This window comes from Schistocerca americana, chromosome 1 (genome assembly GCF_021461395.2).
Source record: "Schistocerca americana isolate TAMUIC-IGC-003095 chromosome 1, iqSchAmer2.1, whole genome shotgun sequence".
NCBI classification, from domain to species: domain Eukaryota; kingdom Metazoa; phylum Arthropoda; class Insecta; order Orthoptera; family Acrididae; genus Schistocerca; species Schistocerca americana.
In genome coordinates this window covers 607,966,105-607,979,901 of record NC_060119.1, presented here as the reverse complement: position 1 = coordinate 607,979,901, position 13,797 = coordinate 607,966,105, and positions in this window count along the sequence as shown.

Below are 13,797 nucleotides of genomic sequence, written 5' to 3'. Positions count from 1 at the left end.
TTGGCACATTTTTGCAGGAACAATGGTATAAGGTTCCCTTGAAAACCACACATGATCTACATTTATCCATGCCAAGAGGGCAGGAAGCTGTTTTTAATGCCAACTGGTTTCCTAAACTGCGTTAGGCATGAGCAATACGTTGCATTTTTGGTGTTTCCATATTTCCGTCCACCCCTTGTAAGCTACTGTTGCCTAGAGTTGGAGGCAACACTATAGTTTTCAAAGCTACCAATGAACGAAGTGGGAGAAAATTTGTGGAATGTAATAAAATACCGCAAGGAATCGATGCTAACGCTAAATTTCACACGGCACAGCCATTCTAAGCGGAACTAAGAAATGCTGGACAAACTTTTAATAATACACTATGTGACGACTGCGATTCTACTCTGTCACTAAGTATCGCCAAAATACCCGAAAAGTACCCTGTTAACTAATGCAGTCCAAATGAAGTCGTATCTAAATAGACGTTTCTCCAAATTTTACTTCCCAACACAATATCTGACCGTGCATTTATCCCAGTTTAGCATAGAATAACCATATTAAATAAGATTTAAGGACATTGACAAAAAATTTGTTTCTAACATCAATAAACAAAAGAATACCAAAGTTGAGTGATGAACCCACAATTTTACACGACTCTCATTAAAAGTAATCACAACCCGTGTGGTTTGACAGCTACCCACCTTTGAATTACCCACTATAGAATTTTAGCACCAATAGCAAGCGAGCTTCACTGTCATTGGTCGACGTTTAAGAAATTAATGGCGGGCGCCCTTGTCCAAGTAGCAAAGCATTACAATACTTCTGGTAAATGCTACGGCACACGAATTTAGACACATACCCTCCAAAAGTTATAAAAAAAATACACATGCAGCGGCAGCGGATTTAAAACGTAAAAAAAAAATAAAATGGAAATAATTAAAAGTGAAATGGCTACTGCTAATGAAAGTCAACAATGTCTACACAGAACACACCACTTCGTGGGGAACACTTTTATTCTAGAGAAGACAAATGTTACGTGTATGTCAGCCAAAAGGAAATTAAAATTGTTTGCAATAATTTTGAGTCTTTGAGAGGAGAGCGCTGCTTTTAAATCTTATCTTGTGTGTTGTGACGATGGTCGCGATATCGACGGCAGCTGGCTGGTCCTGGTGAAACGCTGAGATATGCTCCTACGGTCGTGTGATTGCAGCTGATGATCTTTCCTCGTAATCGGGTGGGCGGTGGTATTCATTAAGCTGCAAATCTGATTACAGTGGCGTTTTGCAGGCCACAGGTTGGTCGATGTAATTGTTGTTGCAGATGTCCGTATGTGCACAGTATTAATGTTTCTGGCACAACAATTTAAGTTTACTTATGTCACACACAGTTTATAAAACTTGCCGACGGCGAATTCTGTAGAAAGTCAATTCGTATTATGACTGCCGCGATCGCGAAAAACCGTCCTTGGCGGGAATGTACTCACACACAATAGACAGTTCGCATAAGTTCATAACGACTGTTACTGATTATAGGCGTCCGACAGTTCATCGAAACGCGAATAAATATGTAAGTTCACAGTACTTGAGTGTACGAAAACACAGTCAAAATACAAGTGCAGTTCAATTCACAGACACAAAGCTACAATGCCGCCCATTCTCGGTTGCATTGTCATAGTTACTTCGTCTCACGGCAGAGTCTCAGTATTTACTTCGCCCAGTTTCTACACTCACTATTATCATATCACGTACTGGTATAAAACAGTCATTCAAAACGTACATCGCTTGCCACTAAGCTCAATCTTCACCAGCTCGTAAAAGTCACGACTCCCACAGTAAAACATGTCCCCGCCTCTCTAGCTACCCAACAACACACACCCCCTTTGTTGGATCGACTATCGATATTGCTCTCTCTCTTTCTCAATACTCTCGCTTGTTTATACAACATCAAAGTAAATTACATATATCTACACACAACTATTTTCTACCAAACTTATTACAGTAAACGATAAACACAAAAAAATTAAAGCTTTCCACAATCAATAAACTCTAAACATATTTATCTACTTACAAAAAGGAAATAATTTCTAGTTACATATTACACCTAGAAAACAACTTTTATCTCTACATTACAGGACAAAAGAAAAAAAAAATGCGCTACAACATCAAGATATATGAACAGACGGGGAAAAAACAAGATAAATATATATATCTATCGCAAAATAACGATGTCTTCACAACTACCGGCCATTAAAATTGCTACACCAAGAAGAAATGCAGACGATAAACGGGTATTCGTTGGACAAATATATTATACTAGAACTAACATATGATCGCATTTTCACGCAGTTTGGGTGCATAGATCCTGAGAAATCAGTACCCAGAACAACCACCTCTGGCCGTAATAACGGCGTTGATACGCCTGGGCATTGAGTCAAACAGAGCTTGGATGGCGTGTACAGGTACAGCTGCCCATGCAGCTTCAACAAGATGCCACAGTTCATCAAGAGTAGTGACTGGCGTATTGTGACGAGCCAGTTGCTCAGCCACCATTGACCAGACGTTTTCAATTGATGAGAGATCTGGAGAATGTGCTGGCCAGGGCAGCAGTCGAAGATTTTCTGTATCCAGAAAGGCCCGTACAGGACCTGCAACATGTGGTCGTGTATTATCCAGCTGAAATGTAGGGTTTCACAGGGATCAAATGAAAGGTAGAGCCACGGGTCGCAACACATCTGAAATGTAACGTCCACTGTTCAAAGTGCCGTCAATACGAACAAGAGGTGACCGAGATGTGTAACCAATGGCACCCCATACCATCACGCTGGGTGATACGCCAGTATGGAGATGACGAATACACGCTTCATATGTGCATTCACCGCGATGTCGCCAAACACGGATGCGACCATCATGATTCTGTAAACAGAACCTGGATTCATCCGAAAAAATGAAGTTTTGCCATTCGTGAACCCAGGTTCGTCGTTGAGTACACCATCGCAGGCGCTTCTGTCTGTGATGTAGCGTCAAGGGTAACCGCAGCCATGGTCTCCGAGCTGATAGTCCATGCTGCTGCAAACGTCGTCGAACTGTTCGTGCCGATGGTTATTGTCTTGGAAACGTCCCCATCTGTTGACTCAGGAATCGAGACGTGGCTGCACGATCCGTTAGAGCCATGCGGATAAGATGCCTGTCAACTCGACTGCTAGTGATACGAGGCCGTTGGGATCCAGCACGGCATTCCGTATTACCCTCCTGAACCCAACGATTCCATATTCTGCTAACAGTCATTGGATCTCGACTAACGCGAGCAGCAATGTCGCGATACGATAAACCACAATCGCTATAGGCTACAATCCCCGACCTTTATCAAACTCGGAAACGTGATGGTAAGCATTTGTCCTCCTTTCACGTGGCATCACAACAACGTTTCACTAGGCAACGCCGGCCAACTGCTGTTTGTGTATGAGAAATCGGTTGGAAACTTTCCCCATGTCAGCACGTTGTAGGTGTCGCCACTGGCGCCAACCTTGTGTGAATGCTCTGTAAAGCTAATCATTTGCATATCACAGCATGTTCTTCCTGTCGGTTAAATTTCATGTCTGTAGCACGTCATTTTCGTGGTGTGGCAATTTTAATAGCCCGTAGTGTATATAATTGGAATTAAAGATTTACGAGTCAAACACGGAAGTGATGAAGAGTAACGTAAGGAAGAAAATTTATTTTAGAAATTTCAAAACTGGGAAAGTGACAATAGTACATAAAGTGTAACAGTTATCGAAGTTGGAAATCAAGATTGCACAAGACAATAAAAGTAAAGGAGACCTAAGAAACAGACTGGCACTCGGGACGGAAGCTGTCTTCAGCAAAACGATTCGACTACTTTTAAATTTGACATAAAGTTGAGATATCGGATCCTTAAAGTGTATGCCCACACCACGGCACTATACTCGTATGAAAGTAACTGCTACAAATTCTTCGGGCAATAGACTGCGCCGCTCGAACTCTCAACACAAATGGCACTGCTAAGAGTATCCTACGACTTCCATATCGCTGGCAACGGGTTATACAAAATGTTGGTGACTACTTTGAAGGTCAGTAAAACTGTGAAACACGTATCTATTTTGTTCGAGCTGTACATAAATAGTTGCTACTATTAAAGTTCCAACCCTCGTATAAGGCTGTACTACAAATTAAATGGAGGTGCACGGGAAATATATTCTAGAAAAAGGATGGACAATGAATGAAGTACAGTTTTTTCCTAATTCCAAGGGATAAGAAAAGACGGAGAAAACGATGCAGTGGCGGTGGGTAGGTGACACTGCAGAACAAGCATGCGTGTATTAGACCTTACTGTGAGGAAACGTCTAGAGCAGGCTTTAAAACAGCGGCGGGTGTCAGGTGGCTGATGATGGTGGTGAAGAGAGAAGCGTAAGATAATTCTTTACCTAATGCTATGCTGACCTTCAGAAATTGCCATTGCCCAAAGAAGGAAAAAGAGGAACGAAGGACTAGTCTCACACATTAGACATGAAACACGAAACCTGAAATTTGTTGTTAGCTCTAGTGGCTACTCTTGGCAAAATCGAGACACTTCTATAAATGGAAAACTTAATAATGAAAAGTCTGTCTACTGTCTCGTCAACGGCGTTTTTTCTATGCCAGTCTACAGCTTCACAATTAGGGCTTCAGCTGTTATGTAAATACTTTCTCTGCAATTTCAAGACGCCAGAATCTGTGCGTCATCTTTGAAAACTGTGTATGAAGGTAAACAGTGTAAACAACATGTGGGGCAGATTTTTCTAAACAACATTTTTGCTATGGCCTGAACTATTTGTAAGATTTTCCAAAACCGCATTGTCGACTTTTTAAGTTATTCTCGACTGGTTAAGGTAATAAAATAAGTGACAGGATGTGAACTTATATGGTTCATGTCAGCATTCGTCACATACACTACTCCACGAAACTGGATTCGTGGTTTCTACTTACGTCACTAACATATGCCATATTATTGAAAACAGGTGGGGACTATATAGGCTCACATCCTTTTTACTTACTTCACTACTGTTGACAGTTACTGTTCTCAACACTGTATGTACTTATAAATGACTTAAAAGGGCCGGCCGCGTTGGTCTCGCGGTTCTAGGCGCTCAGTCCGGAACCGCGCGACTGCTATGGTCGCAGGTTCGAATCCTGCCTCGGGCATGGATGTGTGTGATGTCCTTAGGTTAGTTAGGTTTAAGTAGTTCTAAGTTCCAGGGGACTGATGACCACAGATGTTAAGTCCCATAGTGCTCAGAGCCATTTGACTTAAAAGGCCGGAATTGCAATTGCGGAAATCATAATAATGATTGGGGCCCAAAGCAAAAATACTGTCTATCAATAAATTCAACGAGACTATGAATCCAAGACAAATACGTTTGGGTAGTGTGGGAGAGACTTCATTCATTATCTTGTCAGAATAAAGAGGAAACCAACAAAGTTCGTAGATAGAGGTTTCTGGCGTGCTGACTTCGCAATGAAGGCGCGTACATAAGAAATGAAGTTGTTACGATAGCGTAGTGACTTCCAAATGTATACTGAAATAGTAAACACGCTATTGGAAACACAGTAGAAGGGCTTCATTTTCGCCACTGGTTGTATGTTTATTAAATATCCACTATTGCAATTTCATTCTCGTGATCATTTTCAGATGAGTAACAGGTGCTGCACCCACTTAAACATTCGACCAATTTTAATAAACGTAGAGCCTGTGGTAAAAATGAAGCATTTGAAAGACTTTTACGAGAATGTGAACCCTCAGCAGATACAATTGAGTACAGTAGAATGACTTTTTCATGAAACAAATTGTTCATATCTGTTGAAATGCGAAGTACTGGACGTGAACTGATGGATTATGTTCGTTTGACAGTAACAGAACTGGTTAAACGTCCTGTTCCTAGTCGTACCGTGCCTACCATTAATACCAGAGCACGCCTACAGCTCCCGGGGTTCAAACTCCCGTCTGGCCATCACAATTTAGATTTTCCGTGATTTCCCTAAATTGCTTGAGGCAAATGCGAGGATGTTCCTTTGACAGGACACGGCCGATTTCCTTCCCCATCCTTCCCTAATCCGATGCGACCGATGACCTCGCTGTTTGGTGCCCTCCCCCAAATCAACCAACCAACCAACAGCTTCCGGGTCCAATCTTTGGACGACACTTTCAAATGACTGTTATTCCAGTGAACCCAAAAGGCAAGAAGTACAGAAGTCTCGTCCGAGAGAGAAAGGTCCGCAGTGCCTCATCGACCAATCTCTATCAATAATATAAGACCTGTCTGTTCAAATACGGGAGAGCTGCGACCTACTGAGACATCTCGTTGTGCTGGTTCGCTTCAGACGGCCGTCGTCGAGGTGCCCGAGGAAAGGCAGCAGCCGCCGCCTCGCCATCCCATTCCGCGCAAATTGCTGTGTAAAAAATTGCCAGGTAATAACACAGGGACCGGTGGGCTGGTGGTGGGGACAGGACATTAAACGTCCCGCAGGTGCAGGCGCAAGTGGAGCGGAACGTCGCGCGCTGTGTCCACGTCCAGTGCTGGCCAGTGTTGAGCCGGCGTGCTGCTTACTGCCTCGTCCTCTCTCTGCCCGCAGACCAGTCTTCCACGCGGAAACCGCGCCCAGCTTACACAGCGCCTCGGGCGTCCGGATACCCGTCGCTGCCCAACCTGCTCCAAAGCTCCACGCGCCATTCCACTCACGCTGACCGCCAACCAGCCACTGTTTTCAGGCACGCCACTACAACATCGCCCGCTCCGTAACTGATATCGAATGCACACGCTAGTGCGGTGGAATGCGACACAGAGGTGGCCAGTTGACATTCTCTTGTCGTCTGTTCCTCATCATCGACCATCTGACATACACTCTTCCAGACTTCTCCATGCATTGCAGTCTCCTGACACACGCATGCTTGTTGCTCCTGAGTACCTGTGGAAGGGAAAGACAGGTGGTGCCGTACGACGCCTCCAGAAAACGTTGGTCATTTCGCGCTGATGTAGCCCCTTTTATTTCTTTATTGCTTTTCATCCCATAACAATAGAAGTAGGGTAGGCTATCCGAGTAATGATTCATTGAAGTGTAACAGATTTTTCTGCGAAATACCTTGCCGGCTCGTAGCAGAGCAGAGGAAGTTCCAATCGGGAACATTTGGGAGGAGAATTCTAATTCTGGCATTTGCTCTACAAACAAGGAAAACATCCCGACAATCTTGGTCAGAACTGAGGAATGGGAACTATTATATTCTTTATTTGTGAGGCCATATTTTCCGTAATTCCAGAGGGTATTTTCGTTCTGTCGTTGCAACTAGAAGAAAGTGCATGCTTTTTAACCAGACACGTTTCGCTTTATTGAAGTAATGCATCATCAGCTGTCTGTAATTAAAGATATTTACAATTTGAACTGTTTTTAACGAAATGTTTTTCGATCTTAGAAACAAATCAAATAGTAAATATCTTTAATTATAGACCACTAATGATGCTTTGCTTCAATAAATCGAAGCGCTTCTGGTGAAAGAAACGCATTTTCTTGTAATTGCAACGACAGAACGAAAGTACCCTAAGGAATTATTATAATTTAATAAAAATATTAAGCCCATCGATTTGTGCCTCTACGGACATTGCATTAACAGCACATCCCATTTTCACACATGAGATATCCATACATGTACATCGTGTAGTGGGTATAAGTGCATATATTTCTGTTGGTGACTGAGGACAGTGTACTGAACAACTTTACAACATTATTTACGTCATTTGAAGACTAATAATTATACACACATCAAAAAAAGTTTTGTGTCACCTCGGTTCCGAGAGGTCCCGAACCTGTACAGAAAATTGGAATAGAGATAAACGTAAACATCATTTCTGCCCTTTTTATTGCTCATGAAAACCACACATTGCATGTTGTGCCACCATACAGTGAGACCTTTAGAGGTGGTGGTCCAGATTGCTGTACACACCGGTACCTGTAATACCCAGCAACATGTCCTCTTGCAGTGATGCATGCCTGTGTTCGTTGTGGCAAACTATGAACAATTTCATTAAGGCACTGTTGGTGCAGATTGTCCCACTCCTCAACGGGCGATTCGGTGTATATCCCTCAGAGTGGTTGGTCGGTCACTTCATCCATAAACAGCCCTTTTCAATCTATCCCAGGCATGTTCGATAGGGTTCATGTCTGGAGAACATACTGGCCGCTCTAGTCGAGTGATAACATTATCCTGAAGGAAATCATTCACAGCCGGCCGCGGTGACCGTGCGGTTCTAGGCGCTTCAGTCCGGAACCGCGGGACTGCTACGGTCGCAGGTTCGAATCCTGCCTCTGGCATGGATGTGTGTGATGTCCTTAGGTTAGTTAGGTTTAAGTAGTTCTAAGTTCTAGGGGACTGATGACCTACGATGTTAAGTCCCATAGTGCTCAGAGCCATTTGATTTTTTTTTTTTTTAATCATTCACAAGATGTGCAATGGGCGCGAGTTGTCGTCCATGAAGACGAATGCCTCGCCAATATGCTGACGATATGGTTGCACTATCGGTCGGAGGATGGCATTAAAGTATCGTACAGCCGTTACGGCGCCTTCCATTACCACCAGCGGCGTACGTCGGCCCCACATAATGCCACCCCAAAACAGCAGGGGATCTCCTCCTTGCTGCACTCGCTGGACAGAGTGTCTAAGGTTCATCCTGACCGCGTTGCCTCCAAACACGTCTCCGACGATTGTTTGGTTGAAGGAATATGTGACACTCATCGGTGAAGAGAACGTGATGCCAATCCTGAGCGGCCCATTCGGCATGTTGTTGGGCCCATCTGTACCATGCTACATGATGTCATGGTTGCAAAGATGGACCTCGCCATGGACGTCGGGACTGAAGTTGCGCATCATGCAGCCTATTGCTATGTGAGTCGTAACACGACGCCCTGTAGCTGCACGAAAAGCATTATTCAACATGGTGACATTGGTGTAAGGGTTCCTCGGAGCCATAATCCGTAGGTAGCGGTCATCCATTGCAGTAGTAGCCCTTGGCCGGCCTGAGAGAGGCATGTCATCGACAGTTCCTATCTCTCTGTATCTCCTCCATGTCCGAAGAACATCGCTTTGATTCACTCCGAGACGCCTGGACACTTCCCTTATTGAGAGCCCTTCCTGGCACAAAGTAACAATGCGGACGCGATCGAACCACGGTATTGACGGTCTAGGCATGATTAAACTACAGACAACACAAGATGTGTACCTCCTTCCTGGTGGAATGACTGGAACTGATCGGCTAGCGGACCCCCTCCGTGTAATAGGCGCTGCTCATGCGTGGTTGTTTACATCTTTTACCGGGTTTAGTGATATCTCTGAACAGGCAAAGGGACTGTGCCTGTGATTCAATATCCATAGTCAACGACTATCTTCAGGAGTTCTGGGAACCGGGATGATGCGAAACTTTTTTATGTGTGTAGTACTACAAATGGTGTGTTTTTAGGTTCGTTAGTACCTCCAAGTACATGTGGCGAGAGCAAGTACTTGATATGCATCTCCCCTTGCGCAGCACGTCAGGTGTCAAAGTGTGGACGCAGATCGGTCAGTCAATACTGACAGGTGTAGTTCTCTAAGTGGTGCACCTACGGCCGTGCAGAAAACATCAAATCGTGATATTTGTGACGTCTTGTGGCAAGACTGTTCGACGCAGGGAAAAAAACAACTAACACATGTATGTATGACGTATTGAGGTACCGCATATAAAAATATCGACAATTACATCCGTTACACCCTGTATCATTTTCCTCACCTTGGTTTCGTCTACATATTCGAGCTAATCTCAGGAACTACTGTAGGAATTCTGATAAGGTTTTCAAAGCTAATCTTAGGAACTACTGTAAGGATTTTGATATGGTTGTCACTACTGGACAGACTGATTCACAAGGAAGGTTAAAGGGCACGGGAGAGACACATAAGACCGACTGAAGTTGCGGGCTGGCGCCAGATACTGCTACAAGGAGACCAGTGCGACCTTCCACCGACTTCCTAGACGACCTCAGATGCGGGCTATATCAGATATTAAGCTGATAAGAACCGAGCCAGTTTCTTAGTACAGACTTAATGTTTAAGGGGTTTGGGGGGGGGGGGGGGGGGGAAACGAGTACAGATGGCTCAAATTGTTCAAATGGCTCTGAGCGCTATGGGACTTAACTACTGGGTCATCAGTCCCCTAGAACTTAGAACTACTTAAACCTAACTAACCTAAGGACGTCACACACATCGATGCCCGAGGCAGGATTCGAACCTGCGACCGTAGCAGTCGCGCGGTTCCGGACTGCGCGCCTAGAACCGCTAGACCACCGCTGATCTCATGCTGATCTGGCGATGGAGAGAGGTGGCTTATAAGTGGCCGTAGCTAACGCCCAACGCAGTTGCGGTTGGGCGATCTGTGGTGCGTTAGCACTGTAGTCGTGTGACTGGCAAGTGGCCTCAACGCGCGCAAAACTGGCGTTGTACTCGGGTAGACCGGCAGTCTGGTGTCTCATAGATTCCATAGCTGCAAGTTCATGTCACTCCAAAAGTCAGTTAAATGTGTAATAGATAACATTCGTGGCTGTTGAGAATATTTCTAGGTACACTGGTTAAATCACGTAACTTATATGACACTGATGGTATCAGCTACATGAGGACATTCCCTGAATTTTAATCATAGCTCTAAGCAGCAGCCAATGATCAAAATTGGTGGTATGCCAGGCAAGTCGCCCAGCTATAGATACTTAGTGCTAGGAGCTACAGCTTGGAACCGCGCGACCGCTACGGTCGCAGGTTCGAATCCTGCCTCGGGCATGGATGTGTGTGATGTCCTTAGGTTAGTTAGACTTAAGTAGTTCTAAGTTCTAGGGCACTGATGACCTTAGAAGTCAAGTTCCATAGTGCTCAGAGCCATTTTGAACTTAGTGCTACCCTTGCGAAGCTGGAGCAGATCGGTAGTCGAATCGGATTAAGGCTAGGCTACATATAAGAATCAGCCAATCAGTCTTGTAAAAGGGAATACAGATGTCTAAAAATGAGACTGATAGATGTGCGAAATGGCAAACCAAGAATGGCCTGATAAGCAATGCGAAGTTGTAGGAGGATGCTTGACTGTGGCAAAGATGGATCCGCCTGTAAGAAAATGAAAAAGACCTTTTCCGAAAATAGAAGTACCTGCATGAATATTAAGAGATCAAATGTCAAACCAGTACTAAGTAAAGAAATAGAGTTTCAAAGGTGGGAGGGATACGTTCAAGGGCTATGCAACAGAAACAAGTTTGGAGACATTAACACTAGAAGGACCGGGGATTTCGATCTACCTGGAAGGATCAACCCGTCATTTTTATGGGTACTGTTTCATTTGCTGTTTTTAAAAACGTAAACACAATTTAACATACATCAATTTATTTCAGACAAGTTACATAGTTTACCAGGATACAGTTTTACTTTTTTCTGTAGAATTACAAGATACAATGAATATTTTATACCTACAAATTAATCAAATCATGTAACAAAATTTCCGCAGAAAAGAAACCCATGTGTTTTAATACAAATATTTTAAAAGCACCATATATTCTAGAGAAAATATTTATAACCCTGCTTTTACTCATTCAAAACCACCTGCTGCGTCGTGGCACCTCACGCAGATGTATTCAGCATTGCCTAAACATGGTCCGCAAACATACCTGTCATACTTTACACATAAATGCTTGCTTCTATTCTTGCCTCTACACCCTCCTATTTGACAAGTCTTCCGAATGTTGCAGTGTTGTGATACTGCATTAGAAAGAGTATTTTGTACCCTTGTGGCCTTATATGCTGAAGCCAACTATTCTGCCAATTTGTATATAAACTTACGTCTGCTTAATTTTTCTCCTGTTATTTCCTTATAGAGCACTCAAGCATTTATAGCTTCTAAGTCCAAGATATTGAAAAAAACGTGCATGGGCCATCTCCGGCATCCATATTTCACAGTGTGAAGTCGAGCCGATTGATCGATTACGTCAACGCCATACTTTGTGTTATTGTAGTAGGTCACATACTCTGGTAGATTTTTAGTACGTCGTTCATCGATAGTTACTATGTCATGCATTGAACTCAAAATAAGCACATTTTTGTTCTTTTTCCCCTGGTAACGTGTTAGTCATGTCACCTGACTTATAGAGAATAGTTGTGTGGAAAGGTGCTACAGCAGATTTTGCTGATCGAGGTATTTTCCTTCTAGATTTCTTCACTACGCCTACAACGCTTGTACTCTTACGTTTCAAATTTTCTGCAAGGCATTTCGTTGTGGAGAAATTGTCGCAGGTTATGTTTCTTCCTGGGGAAACAAAGAGCTGCCTAAGACACGTTACAACATGCTCTGCAAGGGGAACACCTGTGGCACCCGGCTCACCTTTCCTAGGTAAGGAAACCAATTCACCAGATATTTAGAATTTGTATCAACTGCAATCGAAAACTTCATACCAAATTTGTCTGGTTTATTGCTCACGTACTGAATGAGAGAGCATCTAGCGTTGAATGGAAACAGTTGCTCATCCACAGTGATATTTTCACCTGCAATATAACACAGCAGGGAATTGTCAATGAAAGGATTCCACACAGGGGTAGCATGTGCAAAACGATCTGTCTGTAGTCTATGTGAACATGTGTTCTTTTCGTCAAATCGCATAAACCGCAAAATTTCCGGGAACTTATTTCTGCTCATTGTGTTTCGAAAAAAATGCTGGTGCCCATGTATTCCAACATAACATCTTCAACGGAAAGTTTTTTGCTCCATATACGCCTCGTAAATACATAAGTGATATTGCAGCTTCTATTGCTTCGACGCTAATGGTCCAGTCACCATCATGTAGCTTATGGCGTGCTCTATTTTCTGTTCACTTCTTTATATTTTGAAGCATGCTGTCATCAATTAGCACTCTCCATGCACTAGAATATATACCTTTCCTGACAAACTTCTTCGGATAGCCTGTAGGTCCCGGTGCCACCTTCCAGATGTTCTGTTGTGGACGTCTTCCAGGAACAGCTTTCGTAGGTGTAACAGTCCATGTTGTTCCATCATTATCTGTCTCACTACTCCCAATGGAAGATTTCCTTCCATCTGAATTTTTCCTTTCACTCTGCCACGAACGCCTCTAGTGCTGTTATCTGGGGGTAAGCGCACGCTGTTGTTTGACGTACCTGAATATACAGTGTATAACAGAATAATTCAGTTGAAACAAAAACAATGAATTTCTAATTATAATACATCAAAATAGAAAACTTATATAATGCTTGCTCAAATATCAGTTGCGATAAAATATAAGATAATAATACAACGGCAATACAAAAGTACCTGCTATAGGTAAAGCAACATTGGTTTCAAACTTCTCGATTTGGTCTTGTCCAGTAGTTGCAACATCGCTGATTTCATGGATCGGAGGGATATATTCCTCATCATCAATGGCGGTTGCAGCGTCATCTTCTCGTAATTCATCAGCTCCACAAACATCACGAGGATCTTCTCGTTCAGATTCACCATCTGTCATTGATATCAAATATTTTAAAATTTCTTCATCAGACAAACCGCGTCTATGAACCGCCATTACGAAACAACTGAAATGTGTACAACCGAAACTGCGTCATTTGAGAAATAAAGCTTCGTTGCTCATCGACAATGGGTCTGCAGAAGACAGTAATCAAATTAGGGTGGTAAACAACAATAGCTTTGGAAATGTCCGAAAGCTATTTTTCACATTTCGGTACCCGTCAAAATGACCTATTTCGGTCCTTGTAGTAGAAGTT